Here is a 20441-nt window from a genome sequence, read left to right as displayed (position 1 = left end):
TGCCGCCTCTGCGTGAGGTTTAACCTGCCATTTCGACCTGGCAAGATAAACCTTTCGCCACGACTAAACTTTCCATTTTAATATAATATGTATATATATATGCACGCAACTAGTTTTCATCCTCAGCACACCATCACAGCCATCCCCTATGGGGAGTTTCTAAGATCCATAGATCTTGCAGTACCCCTGAGCTTAGAGATAAGCACCAACAAGAATGCAAAAGCAGACTAATGGCCAGAGGGTACAGTGAGAAAAAACTAGATGCGAGTATGGCCAAAGCCAACCGCATTGATCGTTCAGATCTTCTTGATCCCAATAGAAAAATCCCACTCCCAACAACAGAAGGCAATGATAATAACACCATACGCCTTATTACAAGATTTAGCCGCCAAGCACGCCAAATCACAAAATTGGTCAAACAACAATGGCCCATCATCCTTACAGACCATGTACTCAAAGAGATAATGTCTTTCAGTCATTCGTTCGAACTTGTACTGTCTTTATGTACATTTCTGTCTCTATTCTCTTCTTTTCTCTTCTCTTCTTCTTACTCTTGCACTCTTCTTTCCCTTTTTCCTGGATTCTTCTTCTCTTTTCTCTCTCTTCTTTTGGTATCCATTTCTGGAACCGTCACTGTTCTCATCTTAGATTCCGCTCTCTTTTCACCTTTCTCCTCTACTTTTCTCAGTTTTTCTCAATTGTACGTTTATGCATTATTAAGCATGTTGCTTCTAGCTGTTTTCTAAATTGTTTCATTCCGTGTAACGACATGGAACGTTAAGGGATTAAATAATCCCATCAAAGGCAGAGGGTTTTCTCCCATTTAGCAAGACTTAAAACTGATGTTGCCCTCCTTCAAGAAACTCCTCTCACTGAACCGGAGGCTTTGAAGCTTAAACGTTGCTGGGTGGGTCATGTTCTTTGCTCCTCTACGACTTCTAGGAAGAATGGAGTTGTTCTTTTGTTACACAAAAAGTTAAATGTTTCCTTGATTACTCGTGAATGTGATGTTGATGGCCGTTGGCTTATTGTTAATTTACTCATCGATAATATCCCACTTACCCTTTTTAATGTGTACGCCCCTACTGCAATTGATAAATCTTTCTGGCCTGCTATTACTACCAAGTTGTCTTCCCTTACTGGAGAGTACATACTCTTTGCTGGAGACTGCAATCAGATTGTATGTCCCTTCCTGGATCGCCACTGAAAAGTCAAATTTACCCCCTCTAAAATGCACACGCAATTTCTGAATTCCTTTAAAAATAATGCCCTTGTAGACATTTGGAGACTATGCAATCCTGAACTTCGTGAATATAGTTTCTTCTCCCCTCCTCATCAATCCCAATCCAGTATCGACCATATCTTTCTCAGTAAACCCTTATCCCAACACTCTATTCGCTCAGAGATTGGCTCCATTTTACTCTCAGATCATGCCCCTGTTTTTGTAGACCTAGATTTACTCCCATTCTCCCCGCATTCTGGCAGATGGCGATTTAATAATGCTTTACTTTCTGACCCCACTTTTGGTGTTGAGTTTACTGCTTTTGCCACAGATTTTTTTCTTTTAAACCACCACCCAGATTCTCCCTTTGTTATGGTTTGGGACTCATTTAAAGCAGCCTCTAGGGGTTTTATTATTAATTTTGTCTCACGGCGTAAAAAATTACATGCGGCCAAATCGGAGAAAATTTTAACTGACATCAAAGCTTTAGAACACGCTTACTTCACCTCTAAATCCGATTCATCCCATAAAGCTCTTATTGATGCAAAAATCCCTTTTAATAAATTTACAACAGATGCCGCTTCTAATATCCTCCTCAAATGTAATTCTAGATATGGTGGTAAAAATAAAATGGGAAAGCTCTTGGCCAACTACATGACTACATGAAGATTCGTAAAGAACGCACAAAAATCCAATCTATTAAAACCTCTTCTGGTGAATCCACATTTAAAGATAAAGAAATTCTTGCAGAATTTGCTCAATTCTATGATACGCTTTATACTCCAGAGCAGACTCCTACTCCTGATGATGTTCTTGCTTATTTTCAGTCTCTCCCTTCTCCCCCAACCTCACATGTTGATTTTCATACTCTGGAACGCGATATTTCTCTTTCTGAAATCTCCCATGCTGTTTCTAAGCTTCATCATGGTAAATCCCCAGGCCCTGATGGCTTCACAATTGAATTTTATAGTCACTTTGCTTCTCTTCTTCTTCCCAAACTCCTACTTTTATTCCAATCCTTTTTCGACGCCGGCTCCTCTAGCGGCTCCTTCCAACAAGCCTTAATTTGTTTAATTCCAAAGGAAGATAAATATCACTCCTTATGCAAAAACTATAGACCAATCTCTTTAGTATATACTGATTATAAAATTCTAGCGAAAATATTAGCCTTACGTATGGATCCTCTTCTACCGGATATCATCGGACCAGAACAATCTGGTTTTGTCAAGGGGCGTCTCTGCTCAGACAATTCCCGAGTTTTTCTCAACATACTTGGTAAATCTTCTTCACTCACTCTTCCTTTTGCAGCTATTTCCTTAGATGCGGAGAAGGCTTTCTATCGCATTGGGTGGGATTTCATGTTTCAGGCTTTACGTTGGATTGGTATTCCCCCTAAATTTATTTCTATCATCTCTTTACTTTATTCTAATCCCCAAGCTTCTTTTTTTGTTAATGGGATGTCTTCAGATTACTTTTCTCTACATAGAGGAGTCAGACAAGGCTGCCCATTATCCCCCCTACTTTTTATTTTAGCCTTGGAACCCTTCCTTACTAAAATTCGCTTAGATGACACTATTTCTGGTTTTCCTTTTGGTTCCCAACAAGTCAAGCTCTCGGTCTATGCCGACGACATTCTTTTCTATTGCTATGATCCTGCTACTTCCATTCCCTCTTTTCTTCAACAGGTTTCTTCTTTTTCCGCAGTCTCCGGATATCGTTTGAACACTGATAAGTGTGAGATTCTACCTTTGAATCCTCTTTGCCAGAAACATCTTTTTTCTTGTACAGGCAACCATCCAAAATTAAATATCTAGGAGTTTGGTTTGCTCCTTCGATTGCCGATACTCTCAAGCTAAATTTTGACTATGTATATAAGAAAATGGATACAGCTATCACTCGTTGGCATCTGCTCTTTTTGTCCTGGTGGGGCCGACTCAACTTCATAAAGATGATGCTTTCTCCCCTCCTTCTTTACACTATTTCCATGCTTCCTCTACGCATTCCCCTCTCTTTCTTTAAGAAGATTGATTCTTTATTATTGAAATTCCTTTGGAATGGTAAAAGATTCCGAATAGCCCTTGCTTCCTTACGTAAAGACAAAGCTCAATCCGGAGTGCGCTTTCCCGATTTCAAACAATACCATCGTGCTTTTTCCCTGAAGCAATCGATTCGCTGGTTATCATCTGATTTGCCACACCATCCCCCTCTTTGGCTCAATATGGAATCTTCTTTCATTTCCCCTTTCACTTTCCGGGAATTCTCGTCTTTTACATCTTCCTTAACTCTTCTCCGCTCACCTATTCTTTCACACTCTCGTAACCTCCTTTCTCCCTACATATCTTCCTCTTATTCATCCCTTCTCTCTCTTCACGAACAGCCGATTTGGAATAACGCTCTTCTCAAAATTCTTAACCGTACCATATATTGGAAAACTTGACATTCGAGGACTTTCCTGGATCTCTCAATTACTATCTCAAGGTAAACCTCTATCATTTCAGCATCTTCAATCTCTTTTCTCTTTGCCCGCTTCTGCCTGAGCGCAATATAACACCCTTTATCCAGTCTTGATTTCATATCTTCAAACTCTCCCATCCTCTAACGAAATTCCGGTAGATCGCAGACCCACTTCCCTTCTATTGGAAACGTCTCCTTCTGCTTCCGCTTTATATAATTCTTTAAGTCTTACCAACGATAGATTAAAATCTCGCATCGAGCTTGCATGGGAGCTGGACTTTTCTCAGGCTTGGCCGGTCCTTTTTTGGGATAAAATTTGGACTAAACTCCAGAAGACCTCTAGGGCTGCTAATACTACCCAGACTTTATTTTTTATTTATCACAGAATTTTATTTACCCCACTCGCCCTATCCCGTTTTTCAACAGACACTCCCTCTTCCTGTTGGTCCTGTCCATCCCCCTCCGCTGATCTCAAACATATGTTGTTCGATTGCCCTCCTGTCTCCCAGTTCTGGCAGCTGGTCTGGAAGTAATTTCAAAAGATTTTTCAGTTCCAGGTCCCCTTTTCACCCTCACTAGTTTTCCTTGGTTCCCTCTCGTCGGAACTTCCTCACTACTCCAGTCATTACCCTTTATTTGACCTTTTCCTGGCTATAGCTTTTCATGTTATTACCTCTAACTGGAAACAAGCTACGAATGTTACCTATCAATCCTGGTGGAATGCAATTTGTTTTAACCATCGTTTAGACACCAATTATGTATCCCCCATCTCCCTGGCTATTAAACGTGACCTACTTTGGCTTCCTTTGGTAACATATCTCTCTCCCTTTGCTCCTGTTCATCCTTCTCCTGCTCCGGACACGGTTGAAGTTCGCAAACCCCCATGATTTCCTTATTAACTATCTATTTACACATACATTTGATTACTACTATTATTGTGTTCATATATATTGTATTTTGCTTACTTTATTTCTATTTATATGATATGTTCATGCTCTCTCATGCTTGTAATGCTTACTTTTATGTTTTTATTTTAATGCTTATTTCTGCAATTTGCTTATTGTAACTCTTCTCCTTTCCTTTCCCCTTCCTCCCCCTTTTTCTATTCCTTAATAAATCAAACTTAAAAAAAATATATATATGTGATGGTATATACGGTTATTGGAAATGTTAATAAAGAAGTATATTAAAGATAAGTCTCAGTCGGCATCCATCAGTGGCAACTCTAATTCTGCATCCCACACTTTTTGGACCACAAGTTCCTGGTCACGTCAGTCAAACTTCAGCACCCCATAAAAATGTGAAGCAGCATAAGTAAGTACAAGCGCTTAGCTCAATGATCGCAATCATGACAGCAACTTTGGGGGCGGCCGGGAACTCTGGCCATAGCTCGCTAGCTGTTCCTGACAGTTTTGTCTATTGTAAGAATTGTCCTGGCCCAACCTTAAATTGGTGCTGTGCTGCTTCAAAAGAAATAAAGTTGTCTGATAGATACAGATCTCCTAGTGTAAAGCATCCTTTTTTCACCCATCTAGCAACAGACTTATCTCCACCAATCTTGTGAAATGGTTATAACCACCATATCTATATGTTCTCTAAAATGAGAAAAAAACTTTAGAACCATACAGGTCATCGTCTCCCAGGTAGCAGCGAATAACGAATGGGAATTGCGCTGGTACCCCTCTACCCTCATCAATATCACAGGCATGGGTTCACCTCCCAGATTCCCTTTAAAAAACACTTCTCCGAGTTGTGCTCTGAGTCCTGTCTCATATCTGGGACACCATACAATATAATTCCAGATCCAGAAGTCTTAGCCCACCACCTGATGATGATGAAAAGATATTTATAAAGTGCACAGCTACTCCTGAGAGTGTCCGGCACTTAACTCACAGATAGAACCACTTGTTTTGAACAGAACCCCATATTTTAACCACTTTTAAAGATACAGAGGGAGCTTATTCCAGGTTAACTACCCCAGAGAGGAAAAAAAGCACATCTTTCTGCTCTGGCATGACAGATCTTGGGAACCCTTGGCAGCAGCATGTTAGAGGAGCGCAAATTCCTGAGGGGATGATAGGATTTGATTCTGGACCTCAGGTAGTCTGACCTAGTTTGATTAGGTGCTTTGTGAGTAAGAACCATAGCTTTGAATAGAATGTGATTCCTCATTGGGAGCCAATGAAAACAGTGCAGGTGAGGGGACACGCACGTTCTCAACAACAGGTTGAGAAGTAAATGGGCTTCTGCCTCCTAGACAATCTGGAGTCTGTTAAGCAGGAAATCCGGCAGATCCAAGTACAGCACATTTGCATACTTCAAACTAGATGTGATGAGTGTCTGAGGAACTCATTTCCTGTCTGAGAAGGAACGTGCCCCATTTTTAGGTTTCGCCTCGACGAAGGCTGCGCTCTGCGCAGCTTTTCGGCGCAGGCGAAATCTAATGTTAGAAAAGAGTGTGTTGGAATCCGCCCCTCTGTTCCATTGGCTAACTCCATAAATGGAGGCTAGCCATTGGAACAGAGATCTGTCCGTCATGACCGGACCAGATTCGTAGCCGTTCCCGCGATTTCTTCCCTCTCCGCCCCTCTGTGCGCGTCATCTCGGCGGTGGGCGGGTTGTTATTTTTTTATTTTTTATGTTTGTTTTCTTCATTCCAGGCCGACCGCCGCAAGAAGTCCAGGTGAGTGCCCGTTCCCGCCCCCCTCCTCCCGCTGACCATGTGCTGTTACCGCCCCCCTCCCGCTGTCCGTGCCTTTCCTACACCCCCCTCCCGCTGTCCGTGCCTTTCCTTGTTTTCAGTTGAACCCTTAAGTATAGCAATTAGCAACTTAAAAGTGTCCTGCCAACACAAAGCAAACGATCTGCTGCTGCAACTCGTGTCAATGTTTTAGTAACATTTGATTTATTCGAGCTAGAAACATTTTGTTTTTCTTACAAATCTTCAAAATCTGCAGAAGACGATAAATTATGTGGCAAATCCATCCTTTTATGTGGATAATGCTGCAGACTTGTATAACTTCTGACGTCATGGCTATCGACGGGCAGATAGCTTACAGTAACACGAAGACCAGGCTTTACCTGGGGAAAAAACTGTAGCCCTCGCTTTCGCATGCAACCCACCTGAGATCAATCACTCCTACATGATGGGTCCCTGCAGCTCTCATCCTGCGGGTTCTCTCCCACCTACAGCCTGATGTTGAAAAGTGCTTCTCATAGCGGTTCGAGTCAGAGCTTTGTGCAGCTGGTATTGTGCATGCATTGAGGCTTCTGAGGTTCTACACGTTCCTGCTCCCTTCCCTGCACAAGCGCTCCGGTAGAAGTTTTTTTTCTCCACTGCATAACCCTGAGATTCCATACTGATGCGCTTCTGTCCCACACTTGGCCCTTCACCTCAGATTCAGCGTGGGCGTGATCACGGCACTCTGGTTTCAATTAAGTGCCCTAAGCACTTTGCGGCACCCGGGCTGCATGCTATATGCATTGTCTTCTTGTGTACGGGTCCCAGTCTTTTTGTTACGATTGTAGTATTTCCAGAAAGAAACACTTGGGAGCAGCGAGCCTTGCAGTGGCTCAGAATGTGTGGGGTTAAGTGGTAATATCTCAATAATGTAACAAAAAAAAACGTGTAGCTAATGGACTGCGCAGGCTTTTAAAGTGGTCAGTAGGTTAAATAGATGCAGGTTTACATAAGTGATGCCAGGCCGCATAATTCGGGAGATGAAAAGCCACAATATCAGCTGGAGCTCTGCGGATTCGATGCGACACCCTCAGCTTTACAGGAATGCAGTGCAGAAACCCCTGGGTCTTAGAGAAAGCAGAGGCTTTGTAGGGGTAAACTTACCTTAAATGCGTAGTATAGGCAATGCGTTGTAAATACATATTCGCGGTAAGAATATGCGTGCTAAAAAATGCATTGTAAAGGCACCACAAGGTAAAAACCTCGCTGTAAAGGCTTTTCCCCTTGGGGCGGACATTTAAAAACACAGAGTAACAATACAAATAGTGAGTGCAAGGGACAGAAGCAGCAGGGGCAAAGCCAGGGCAAACGATTGAAGCGACCTGGAGCAGACACAAAGGAGCAACTTTGAGTGGATGGCCCAGTGTTCATTGGCTGTTGACTACCAAGAAATGCTTCTGCTGTAGTTCAGAATCCAGCAATGGATAAAGAATTCAGCAGAGTGTCGGCACTCCTGGTTTACAAACGGATGTATTGTCATTCATAAACATAAGGTACATATTGTGCTTGATGAGATGGTGAGAACCAGGTTCCGGGGCCTCACAACCAAATTGTCAAACTCTGCCTCAAGGTCATAATCAGGTAAACTGGCATGCAAATATCTGAGAAAAAGACGCAACTTCACATATGCGTTAGTATGTATGTATAATGTGTGTGTGTGTGTGTGTATTTGTATGTATATATACATATATATATTCACTGAAAAAACCATAGGTTTCACACCAGTTATAGTTAGGAATTAGCATTTAAAAAACCTATTAAATTCACTGACAAAACCAGTTATAGTTAGCTGGAAATTTTACTGATATAAAACCAATGAAATTCCACGTTATAGTTAGTTGGACTCACTATAACTTGCGCTTGCAATGCACTGCTGATGACGTCACATATTACATCACTCATGACATGGTCAGTGACATCACTCATGACATCACTGATGACACCATCCAGTGAATATGTGTCTTTCTGAAAAATAAATATTAGTGAGTAATGTTTAAATATTTAAATATATATATTATTGTTTCACTTTGTGTATAAGTGGCTACATGTGTTGGTAAGTAGCTACATGCGTATGTATATGGGTTATTAGATGTTTCTCTTAGTATCAGTATGAGTGTCTATATGGTTTGGTGGGGGTATTACTTAGCACATAGATGCATGAGTGACTGACTCGCTGTTTGTATGTGTTTTGAAGACAGCATATGTGCAGGACTGTATGGATGGATGAGTGTGTATATGTGTTTGTTAGTGAGTGAATGACTGTCTCACTAGTGTCTTTATCAGTAACTACATATGTTTTAATCTAGTATATGTGAATATTGATGTATATAAGTGAGTATATGTGAGAGTAAGAGATTGTAAGAGTTCCTGTTTAAATAAGTATGTGTTTCTATAAGTGATTGTTTAAGAGAATAAATATGTGTAATTTTCAATACAAGTAAGGTGGAAGTGTGTGTATAACTCTATATTCAAATAAATGGATGTTCAATAGTTTATTTGCACGTGTGAGTATGTGTGTGAGTAACTTTTGGATGACTGTCGGTGTGTAACAGGATGTATAGGTGTATCACTTCATATGATGAGTGATTATATGTATGAGTGACTATATAGAACTGTTGGTGAATGACTGGATGTGCATATAGATGGTGAAATTACTGAATTGCTTGTTGTAACTGATATGGGTATCTCCATTTTTTTTTTAATTTCAGTTTCTATTTTTGAATATGTGTTTCAAGGGTTACATTACAGTGAAAGGAGGTCTGTCACTATGTCACAAGGATGGTGTCATCAGTGATGTCATGAGTGATGTCACTGACCATGTCATGAGTGATGTAATATGTGACGTCATCAGCAGTGCATTGCACGCGCAAGTTATAGTGAGTCCAACTAACTATAACGTGGAATTTCATTGGTTTTATATCAGTAAAATTTCCAGCTAACTATAACTGGTTTTGTCAGTGAATTTAATAGGTTTTTTAAATGCTAATTCCTAACTATAACTGGTGTGAAACCTATGGTTTTTTCAGTGAATTTCAAAGGTTTTTTAAATGCTAATTCCTAACTATAACTGGTGTGAAACCTGTGGTTTTTTCAGTGAATTTCAAAGGTTTTTTTAATGCTAATTCCTAACTATATAAGACCTGAAAGCCCACCAGGAATCTCCAGTATGCGCCAGGGGACTGCATTGCAGAGAGGTGTAATGAAGCCACAACCCTTTTTACACCTCTCTGCAACGCAGCCCCCGTGCATGTTTGAAGAGGGGAAACTAATTCCCCTTGCATACTGGGGGCCCCTGGGGGCCAATTAGCCCACCTGGAACCTCCAGTATGCGCCTGGGGCTGCATTGCAGAGGTGTAATGAGACTATGCCCCTTGTTACACCTCTCTGCAACGCAGCCCACTGCCGCGTTTGCAGAGGGGGAACTAATTCCCCTTGCATACTGGGGGTCCCTGGGGTCAACTAGTCCACCAGGAGCCTCCAGTATGCGCGAGGGAGCTGCATTGCAGAGAAGTGTAATGAGGCCACACCCTTGTTACACCTCTCTGCAATGCAGGCCACTGGCGCCTTTGCAGAGGGGGGACTAATTCCCCTTGCATACTGGGGGTCCCTGGATCATATCTGCCCAAACACCGATATTCCGAACGATTGTAAATGACTTTTCTTGAGAAACATTTGGATTTGGATTATCATGTCCTATAGTTTGGAATTTTTGAAAGACTGACTTTGAGGATGCTATAAATTACTCAAGTCTGCCCGAATTGTGTGGGTAAAATTGATACCTAGTCACTTTTAATAAGAATATACTTATGTCTCGTCTAACATTTGGAAGAAATATCTAGTTATATGACAACGGGATACCGACATAACTTGAAGGAAATAAGAACGCCCTGAAGAAGTTCTGTTGTACAGAACGAAACGTTTCGGCTGGCTGTGGTACATAAACTTAAGGAAAATAAAAGCATTTGAATATACACCAAGATTCAGCGCTTCAATAAGTACTCTAAGTGATATGATTTGATTGGACTCATTGTGAAAGTGGTGCTGTGCCAAACTTTGGAATATTCTCCACTACTCTCTACTACTTACTCTCTCCCACTCTCTACTACTCACTCTCTACTGCTCTCTACTACTCACTCTACTACTTACTCTCTACTACTCTCTACTACTCAGTCTCTACTACTCACTCTCTACTACTCTCTACTACTCACTCTACTATTCACTCTACTACTCTCTACTACTCACTCTGCTACTCTCTCTACTGCTCTCTACTACTCTCTACTACTCACTCTCTACTCTCTATTACTCACTCTCTACTCTCTACCTCTCTACCTCTACACCTCTACCTCTCTACCTCTCTCTACACGCACACATATAGACATATATGCATATATATATGTGCATATGCATTTATATATATGTATGTGTATATATAAAAAAAACAACTAAACATTTTTTTTTCTAATCAGCTACTTTTAAAACTGTCATTCTTTTTCCCCATGGTACACTCCCCGGTACGCTTACCGGTGCGCGTACCGGGCGCTCACCCCGCGAAAATCAAAACAATTTTTTTTTTTTTTTGCCCCGTGGGGCCCTTTTATGGCCCCCCACATCAAACCTAGGGGGTCAAGGGGGGTCTACTCTGCCCCCTTATGGTCATTTCCCCCTTTGTTTTGGCCACCTCTTGTGTCTCGATCCTACCGAGACACAAGATGGCGGCCGCTCCGGACTGTTTAGAATGTTTACAGACACCCCAGAGCCAATCAGCTTTCTGCGCGCAAGTCGCGTGACGCGCCCGGTGCGCGTACCGGTGCGCTTACCGGAGCGCTGCTATAGATATATATTTTTTTTTTAACCTTAATTACTCAAAATCCACTGGAGCACATATCTTGAGACATAGCAAAGGCACATCGGGCTACCAGTCCCTACAATTTTGCCAAGTTTGGTGGAAATCCATTCAGCCGTTCGGGCTAAAAGTGAAATCGACCGCCCTATTGAAATTAACATGGGGAAAACGCGTTTCGGGACCCCCCTTTTATCTCGGCCCCCGCTTGACGAATCCCCCCCAAACTTTCAGGGAAGGACCGGAACGCTGCGAGGCCATTTTGAGGAAATTTTCAGGAAGATTCGTCAACCGGCGCCAAAGTTATTCCAAATAGAATTTTCAGATTTAACATTGAAAAAAATCCTAACTATAACTACCTACTGGCGACCGCCAGTAGGTAATATATATATATATATATATATATATATATATATATATATATATATATATATGTGTGTGTGTGTATATATGTGTATATATATATATATATATATATATATATATATATATATATATATATATATACATACATTAATGTAAATCACCGTCCACTAGAGGTACATTTATACGCATCTACACATATGCGTGGGTATGTATGTATAATGTGTCTGTGTGGAAGTGTGTGTGTGTGTGTGTGTATGTATATGTATATATATATGTGTGTGTATGTATATGTATATATTACCTACTGGCGGTCGCCAGTAGGTATATATAGTTAGGATTTTTTCTCTATGGGACTTTTGAAAATTCTATGCCTAATAACTTTGGCGTTTGTGGACGGAATCGGCTGAAATTTTCAGGAAAATGGCACATTTTGTTTCTGAGCAGCTCCTGGAAATTTGGGGGGGGTTCGTCAAGGGGGGGCCGAGAAAAAAGGGGGGTCCCAAAACGCGTTTTTCCCATGTTATTTTCCATAGGGCGGTTGGACTCACTTTTAGCCCGAACGGCTGAATGGATTTTCACGAAATTTGGCAAAATTGTAGGGACTGTTAGCCCGATGTGCCTTTGCTAGGTCTCAATATATGTGCTTCAATGGATTTTGAGAAATTAACGTTTAAATCAAGATATATATCTGTAACAGCGCTCCGGGCAGCTATCCGGTTAGCGAACCTTTCGCGTAACGGAACTTTGCGATGAGAAGCTGATTGGCCCTCCGGTGTCTGTCAACATTCTAAACAGTCCGGAGCGGCCGCCATCTTGTCTCTCGGTAGGATCGAGAGACAAGAGGAGGCCAAAACAAAGGGGGAAATTACCATAAGGGGGCATAGTAGATCCTCGTTGACCCCCTAGGTTTTATGTGGAGGTTTTAAAAGGGCCTAGAGGGTCCAAAAAAAAAAAATTTTTTTTTGCGTGGTAAGCGCCAAGTTCGCGAACCGGATAGCTTTCTGGGCAGCGAACTTTATGGATAAAAGAATGAAAGACTTTTCTAATACTGTATGTTAATTGTTTGTTGTTTTTCTTGTTTTTTTTTGTTTTCTTTGTTTATTTATTTTTTTTATTATGATTGTGTTTCATACTTTATTAAATTTTCTAACATTTCATTGTCAGAAATGTCATAATTTATTATAGGGTGTAATTGTTTTTCATTTTGAAGCAAGTTGTCTACTGCTTCAACACATTGTAGAAGTTCGTGGTCTCTACTGTCATCCATAAAGTCATCAAGTTTGTCTTGGCTGTTCTCCTTCAGTTCAATCGAAAATGAAACTTGTTGTTCGCCTTCCATTTTGCCTGAAATTTTGAATAAGAAAATATATATTAGTAGAGATAGGGCACTGTTGGGATTAATTTTAGATAGGCAGTTTTTATCAGTGAATTTATCTTTTGGCAGTGTATAGTATGAGAGTGGAAATAGGACTATAAAAAAGTGTATGTGATTTAACCAAGACAAGCCTTACTCCATTGATAACTATAACAGAGAAGTCTATCTAAATACATTACTACTACAGAGGGATAGTGTATATCTAGCAGAAAAAGTCTACTATATTAAGTCATAGTGCACAATATATTAAATTATAACTTACCTTCACAAAGAAGTTGAAGTTTTTTGAAGCTTTTGAAATAGGAGGTACAACAAGAAGTAGTAGTCAAAATGGCTGTGTTTCCTTCTCTCCCTTTATATATATACAGGTATATAACCAATCAAATGTCAGGTAATAAAAGTAGAAAATGAAAGTAACATTTTCATTGGTTGTCAATTCCAACAATTCAGATGTGTTTTGTGAAGTAATTTACCTCACGGTACTTGGAGAGGTCTACAGGCTAAATGGCTAAATGGAATTTCAATGAAATTTGTGAGAATGGAAGGGATTGTTATGTAGTATGAGCTAATCTATATTTGTTGAGAGTGTCTCTAGTCGTTTTTCTGTAAATTACTTTCCCGCCTTTTTTTAGGACCGCTTTCCGGGAAGCTGCCCGGTTAGCGAACCTTAAGCGTCACGGGAGTCCACCATTTTGTGTTTCGTTCGCATTAAGATACAAGATGGAGGGCAAATAATGTTTAGAATGGGTAGAAGGGGTCATGGTAGACTTATCTTGACCCCCTAGGTTTTCTGAGCGTGGCTGAGGAGGCTTATATATGCGGGAAAAAAAAATTTTTTTTTAAAAATTCCGCGAGGTTAGCTTTCGGTTAGCGAACCGGGTAGCGCTCCGGGGAGCGAATTTTGTGGAAAATTAGTGAAAAAAGTTAGAGAAAAATAATAATTGTGAGTGATCAGATGTAGGGTAGCTCTGAGAAGAGCTTTTGGGTTTATGGTACATTTAGGTACTTATAAGTAGGTACCAATGCACAGTCTTAAATTCAGAATGAAAATTCTGTTGCCCTCATCTGAGAAGTGAACTCCATCTCCTCTGTAGATATCTTGCATGTAGTAACGCAAGTTGTTGTTGTACAGAGAGCCCATTCCATGGTCTCTCATGTAAGCTGAAACAGATTTGTTTACATGCTTCCTCGCTTTCTCAATTTGTGGACAAAATTGGTTGGACCACCTCCATTTCTGTCTTTGGCATATATTGGAATATACCAAGGCAGTTTGAGGAAAAAGTGCCATTAATTGCTCCAAGGTGTCCTTTAAAAGCATTTCCAGACCTACCCCTGTCAAAGTGCCCAAATCATTACCTCCACAGTGCACTATTAACAGGTCAGGTTTTGGCAAATGCATAAAGGTTTTCACCAATGGAATCAATTGGTGACATTTTAATCCTCTTTGGCCCAACCAGTTAATTTCCACATCTTGTAAATTGAGGTTGTGTAAATTTCTGCTCTCAGCATACCTTTGAGCCCAGTGGATGTAACTATGTCCAACAATCCAGACGTTAAACATGGTGGAAGAAGGTTGTTCTGCAGTCAGATGAAGTGTGGTAATGAAAGGGCAGTTGAAACAGTAGGAGTTTCTAAAGAAAAAAAACTGTGGTTTTACTATGCTAATGATTCATTAGCAGTGATTGGTGCATTTCCATTTCTGAAAACAGAAAGTTAGGGTGCATGGATGTGTTCTTTGAAAGATGTAATTTGAATGGTCAAGGAAGAAACAATTAATGAAAGATTGCACTGGATACGCAGGTGCACTGAGAGTTCAGAGTTCAATTGAAACATTGTTTTGTGAATTTGGAAACATGAGAGGTCTTCCAGGAGGCGGTTGCTATGGAAACAAGGCAGACAGGGCAGAGGGGGGAAGGGTTTTGATTTGAAAAAAGTGAGGGAAGAGGTATGATTGGCTAATATGAGAGATATGTGAAAAGAATATCTGTATTTCTGTGCTTTCAATAGCTGCAGCCTTTGGAGTGCATCCTTTTTCTTCTGCTGAAGACAATTTGGTGTATTTCTGAGACTGTTTTCAAAACTCAAAAAATATTTGCTAAGGTGAGAAAAGATTTATTTAATTTAGATAGAGAATAGTATGATTTAAGGAGAAAATGATGAAGAAAGCTGTGTTTTTAAAATGTGGTTTTGTCTCTAGTGATATACTAATAGAATTAGTTTCATAGAGAAATTATAATTGCATATTTGGTGTAACATTCTGGCATGCAGTAACACAAGATATTGTAATACATGGAGGCCATTTCATGGTCTGTTATGTAAGCTGAAACAGATATGTTGCTTTTAAAAACGATTTAAGAAATCAATTACATTTCTGGATATGTACTGCTAGAGCTTTATAGGTTGTTTTGGGCCATATTTATAAGGTATTTGAGTGTCTAAGATGTTGTGTTCGCCTTTTAAAATGTAAAGTGTTCCTCATGGGACAAGTGTCTTGTAAATACGCTCCCACTTGTGCTTCGCAAATTTAGATTTTGATTATGGGAGTTACCTAGCCATGTTAATAGTGTCCCAAAAATGGTGCTAGGGCATTCCAGAAAACACTTTCATGTGTCTCAAGGATATTTTTAGTTATTTGTTCATGAATGCAGGTATACAATTGATTTATATGCTGTGTTTAAAAACGAATTTTGAAATGAATTAAATTTCAGGATATGTACTGTTAGAGCTTCATAGGTTGTTTGGGGTCATATTTAGAAGGCATTTTAGTGTCTTTGAAGTTATTTTTCCCTTTTTAAATGGAAAGCGTTCCTCATGGGGCCCTGAGTAGTTCTTAGCCATGTTATTTAATAGGAAGTGGATAACATGGCTAATAGCATTTGCTGGAAAATGCATGAATATCGCTGATTTTTCTGCTATATTCTTGCATTGTGGCCGTTTTTTTTCACATTGCTTCATAGGTTGTTTGGGTTCATATTTAGAAGGCATTTTAGTGTCTTTGATGTTATTTTTCCCTTTTTAAATGGAAAGCGTTCCTCATGGGGCCCTGAGCCGTTCTTAGCCATGTTATTTAATAGGAAGTGGATAACATGGCTAAGAGCATTTGCTGGAAAATGCATGAATATCGCTGATTTTTTTGCTATATTCATGCATTGTGGCCGTTTTTTTTCACATTGCTTCATAGGTTGTTTGGGTTCATATTTAGGAGGCATTTTAGTGTCTTTGATGTTATTTTTCCCTTTTTAAATGGAAAGCGTTCCTCATGGTGCCCTGAGCAGTTCTTAGCCATGTTATTTAATAGGAAGTGGATAACATGGCTAAGAGCATTTGCTGGAAAATGCATGAATGTCGCTGATTTTTTTGCTATATTCATGCATTGCGGCAGTTTTTTCCACATTGCTTCATAGGTTGTTTGGGTTCATATTTAGAAGGCATTTTAGTGTCTTTGATGTTATTTTTAGGAAGTGGATAACATGGCTAAGAGCATTTGCAGTGCTGGTGGAAAATATTTGCTATGTTAAATAATTAGTACGGCATTAAGTTTTAGATGACTGTTATTTATTTACTGTTTGGTAATAGTGGTTAATAACATTTTATATTATATTTTTTCACAGATTCAACTGCAGATTCTTTCATAGTTTGGAAAATACCTTCCAGAAGTCGAATACGAAAGGCTAGAAAACGTCAAAGACAGCAGGATGATGTTTTATTGCAGCAGTCCTCTTCCCCAAATACTTGTCAAAACACCAAGAAAGGGCCGGGTAAGAGCACGAAATCATTCTTAAGAAATATTTGTAGTAAAAAAAATTTTGCACAAAAAAATGTGTCTGTTCACAAAAAAAAACGTAATTTAAATGGAAAGGAGAGACACATCACAAATGTTACTGGTAGAGGAAGAGATAACTCTGTGCATGATAGTAGAAGGAAACAACAGTTTAGGGACATTCGACAACGAATGTTCCGTAATAGGATATTAGTTAATTTATTGAAAAATATTAAAAAGAAAGGCCAACAGAAAGCGGCATTTTATAGGAAGAAGAAAAATGTAGAGAAAATTATTGATCATGCTTTTGAAATCAAGCGAAAGTTGTTTATTTTGGTAATCAATAGAATTAGGAAACTAAGCAAGGTAATTTCTGATTTCAAAACAAAAAGTAGATGGAAGAGAGTAGTAAATCGTACTAACTTTTGTGAAGTTTTTTCTGGAGAATGGATGCATAGTTCAAGTTCTGAGGCATTTTTTAATGAAGAGACTTATTTTCAGGATAATGATTTGGTGCATGCAGTTGACATCAATGGTCGAGCTTATGAAGTGAAGGATGGTTGTCCAGTTGAAAAAGAACAACTTGTGACAACAGAGACAGAAGAGGCGCTAAGTGATGAGGTTTTAGGAAGACGTCCTAAGGGTCCTGTGTACATTTGGAAGTGTAGTTCTATTTGCAGTGTGCGACAGGTTTCCATCAATTTGCTTTGTGATTTTATACGGACATTTAATAAGAAAAGTTTGAAGCAGAAAATGAAGTTGTTGCAAGATTTAGATCCTTGCAGAGTGAGACAAATGACAGGTTTGCGTGGTCATTCACTGGCTTGTCTTTCCAGGAGAGTATGCCAGAGTGTTTTTCATCATTTCAGGATGCTAGCAGTGCATCATAATAAAGTGAGAAAATTAGTGAGAATGTTGTATTATGCTAAGAGTCCAGCAATTATGCTTAAACAGTTATGTGCTGCTCTTTTGCATGGTTCTGAAATAGATGTGAAAAATATTTGTGAAGAAATTGAGTTTTGTTACTTTGGTAGTAAAGATGAGAATGTTCAAATTGACCCTGAAGTAGAGGGTAATGTGGAAGATAATGTACAGGTTTCCAGTACAGATAATTTTCAGAAGGAAATTGCCACGTTTCAGATGAAATCAAGTGAGAGGCCTAATTTCACTTGTGTATGTTGTCGACGCACTTATTATAAGAATCAGACTAAGGTAGTGGATTTATATGCAAAAAGTGAAAGGGAAAATAATAGTGAATGGAAGGATTTAGCCACATACTTGATGGTAGAAAATTATTTTGATTTGGGATCGGATCAACGTGTGTGTACTTATTGTTGTAATAAATTAAACCAAAACCAGATGCCTGCTAGGGCAGTTCATAATAATCTGGAATTGGTTGAGATTCCTTCTGAATTGAAGGATTTAAATACTTATGAATCTATTTTGATTCAAAGTATCCATCCCTTTCAGGCTATTGTAAGAATGGAGCCAAAGACAGGGAAGTTGCCTCCAGCAGATTTACAGAGAGGATTAAAGGGAAGAGTTGTTTATTTGCCTCTAGATTTGAACAAAAACATTAACACAATTGGAATAGAAAAAGTGGAAGAGGAACCTCTGGTTATCTTGGTTAATGGGGTTCCGACAAAGAATAAGAAAATATGGCAAGATTTAGTGGATGTTAGGAAAGTCAAAAAGGCAACAGTGTATTTGAAGAAAAATAATAAGTACTATAAGAATGTATATGTTGCAGAAGAGGAAGTAAGTGATGAAGAGGATAGCGATTTGTGTGCTGGCCAAATTGAGAAACTAGAGGCCTCTAAAAGTGAAGAAATATATGAACATTATAGTGTTCATCCTTTGCATTCCAAGGAAGTCATGGGGAATGCTATTGAGTTGTTTCAAATGAAACAAGCCAAAGGGAGTCCCATTAGTGTTTGGGAGGAAAGTTTGGAAGCTCGGTGTTTCCCACAGCTATTTCCCATAGGTCAAGGAGGAAGATATGATGAGCGACCTCGTGAAATTCCTGCGTCTGAATACCGGACTTTACGATTGTATGCAGAAGATCCTAGGTTTCGGCAATGCATTCCCTATTTGTTTCATCTCCTGTTTGAAAGCGATCTGTCTGGACTGTCATATGCAGTGAACCACATCTTAAAAAGTGGTATACAGATGCGAAACATCTCGGCAAGTGACTTTATGCATAAAGTCAATGTCCAAGACAGTATTTTGGATTCTCACTTAATTAATCTCATGGCGTGTCAGCGTGGTACTAATGAGTACTGGTACCGTCGTCATGGTGACTTAAAATGTATGCTGAGGAACTTAGGAACTCCGACATGGTTCCTCACTCTGAGCTGTGCCGAGTATGGCTGGGATGACTTACTTGAATTTCTACGAGAGGCAAATGGAAATATTGAAAATATTGAATTCAAGACACCTGGAGAACTGTGTTCTTTGGATCCTGTGAATGTATGCAGGTACTTCAATCATAGATTTGAAGCTATGATGTCTTTCATCACAAATAAAAAGAATCCACCTCTTGGAGAGGTGTTGGATTTCTTCTGGAGAAAGGAGTACCAAGCAAGAGGTGCCCCTCATATACATATGTTGCTGTGGATCAAGGATGCACCTAAATTTGGAACAGATCCGGATGACTTAGTGATGAATTTCATCGAACAGTATTCTACGTGTGCTGTTCCAAACGCAACGGAGAAGAAAAGTCTAAGAGAACAAGTTCTACGTTTCCAAAGCCATCGTTGTGGAAAGTACTGTCGTCGTAAATTCAGAAACAAGGACAAGTTCTACACCAAATGTCGTTTCAACTTTCCACGACCGGTGATTTCTAAAGGAAGAGTGAACAGTTTGATGTCTTCGCTGCGACATAATGTGACGAGGAAATCACCCAAGAATACATACAATTTGAAAAGGAACGAAGAGTCCAAGTACATCAATGACTACAACCCAGTGATTTTGTCCATGTGGAATGCCAACATGGATATACAGTTTGTGGCTGACAACTGTATGGCTGTGGCTCGGTATGTGACATCTTACATCACCAAAAAAGAAAAGACTGAACTGAAGGATATGTGGGAGGACATTTCCCATGAAAAGAGCCTCAGCAAGAAGTTGTACAGTTTCAGTCTGAAGATGTTGTCGCATCGAGAAATCGGAGCTTACGAATGTTCTGATCGATTGTCTTCAGCAAGTCTCTATGCCAAATCCAGGAGTCTCGTTTGGGCGAGTCTTGGTCTTGCTGCAACGCGAAATCGAGTTCTAAAACCTGTTCGGGAAATTGAGTATTTGGCAGAAAAGGAACCAAACAGTACCGACATTTTGAAGACCAACATGTTGGATACATATTATCCAAATCGAAGCAGTCACCTTGAGAATGTTTGTCTATATGAGGTTCTCCAAAATTATATATTCAAGAGGAACATCAAAGAAGATATTGAGAAAGGAGTGTATGCTGTAATTGGAAGTGAGGGATGCCTGGTCAAGCAAAGAAAATGCCAATTAGTAAACCATCGAAAATTAAGTGGCGAATCTCCAGAAAAAAAGGAGTTTTTCTATTTAGCACTTTTGCAACTTTTCAAGCCTTGGCGTGCAGAAGAGGAACTGCTTGGAGATTTCCTCTGTTACGAAGACTCTTTCAATGCAGCCAAGGAGTCCATAGAATGTCCTGCT

At 39.7% G+C, this 20441-nt stretch overlaps 1 protein-coding gene across 4 annotated transcripts in view; it reads right to left on the bottom strand.

Moving 5' to 3' along the window:
- Nucleotides 1-20441, bottom strand: part of ARHGEF6 (Rac/Cdc42 guanine nucleotide exchange factor 6) — a 1115823-nt gene that overhangs the window by 900536 nt on the left and 194846 nt on the right. The window lies entirely within an intron of this gene.

This window comes from Lissotriton vulgaris, chromosome 4_1, assembly GCF_964263255.1.
Source record: "Lissotriton vulgaris chromosome 4_1, aLisVul1.2, whole genome shotgun sequence".
Lineage (NCBI taxonomy): Eukaryota > Metazoa > Chordata > Amphibia > Caudata > Salamandridae > Lissotriton > Lissotriton vulgaris.
Note: the sequence above shows the minus strand (reverse complement) of the source record. Positions and strands in the feature narration are given on the sequence as shown.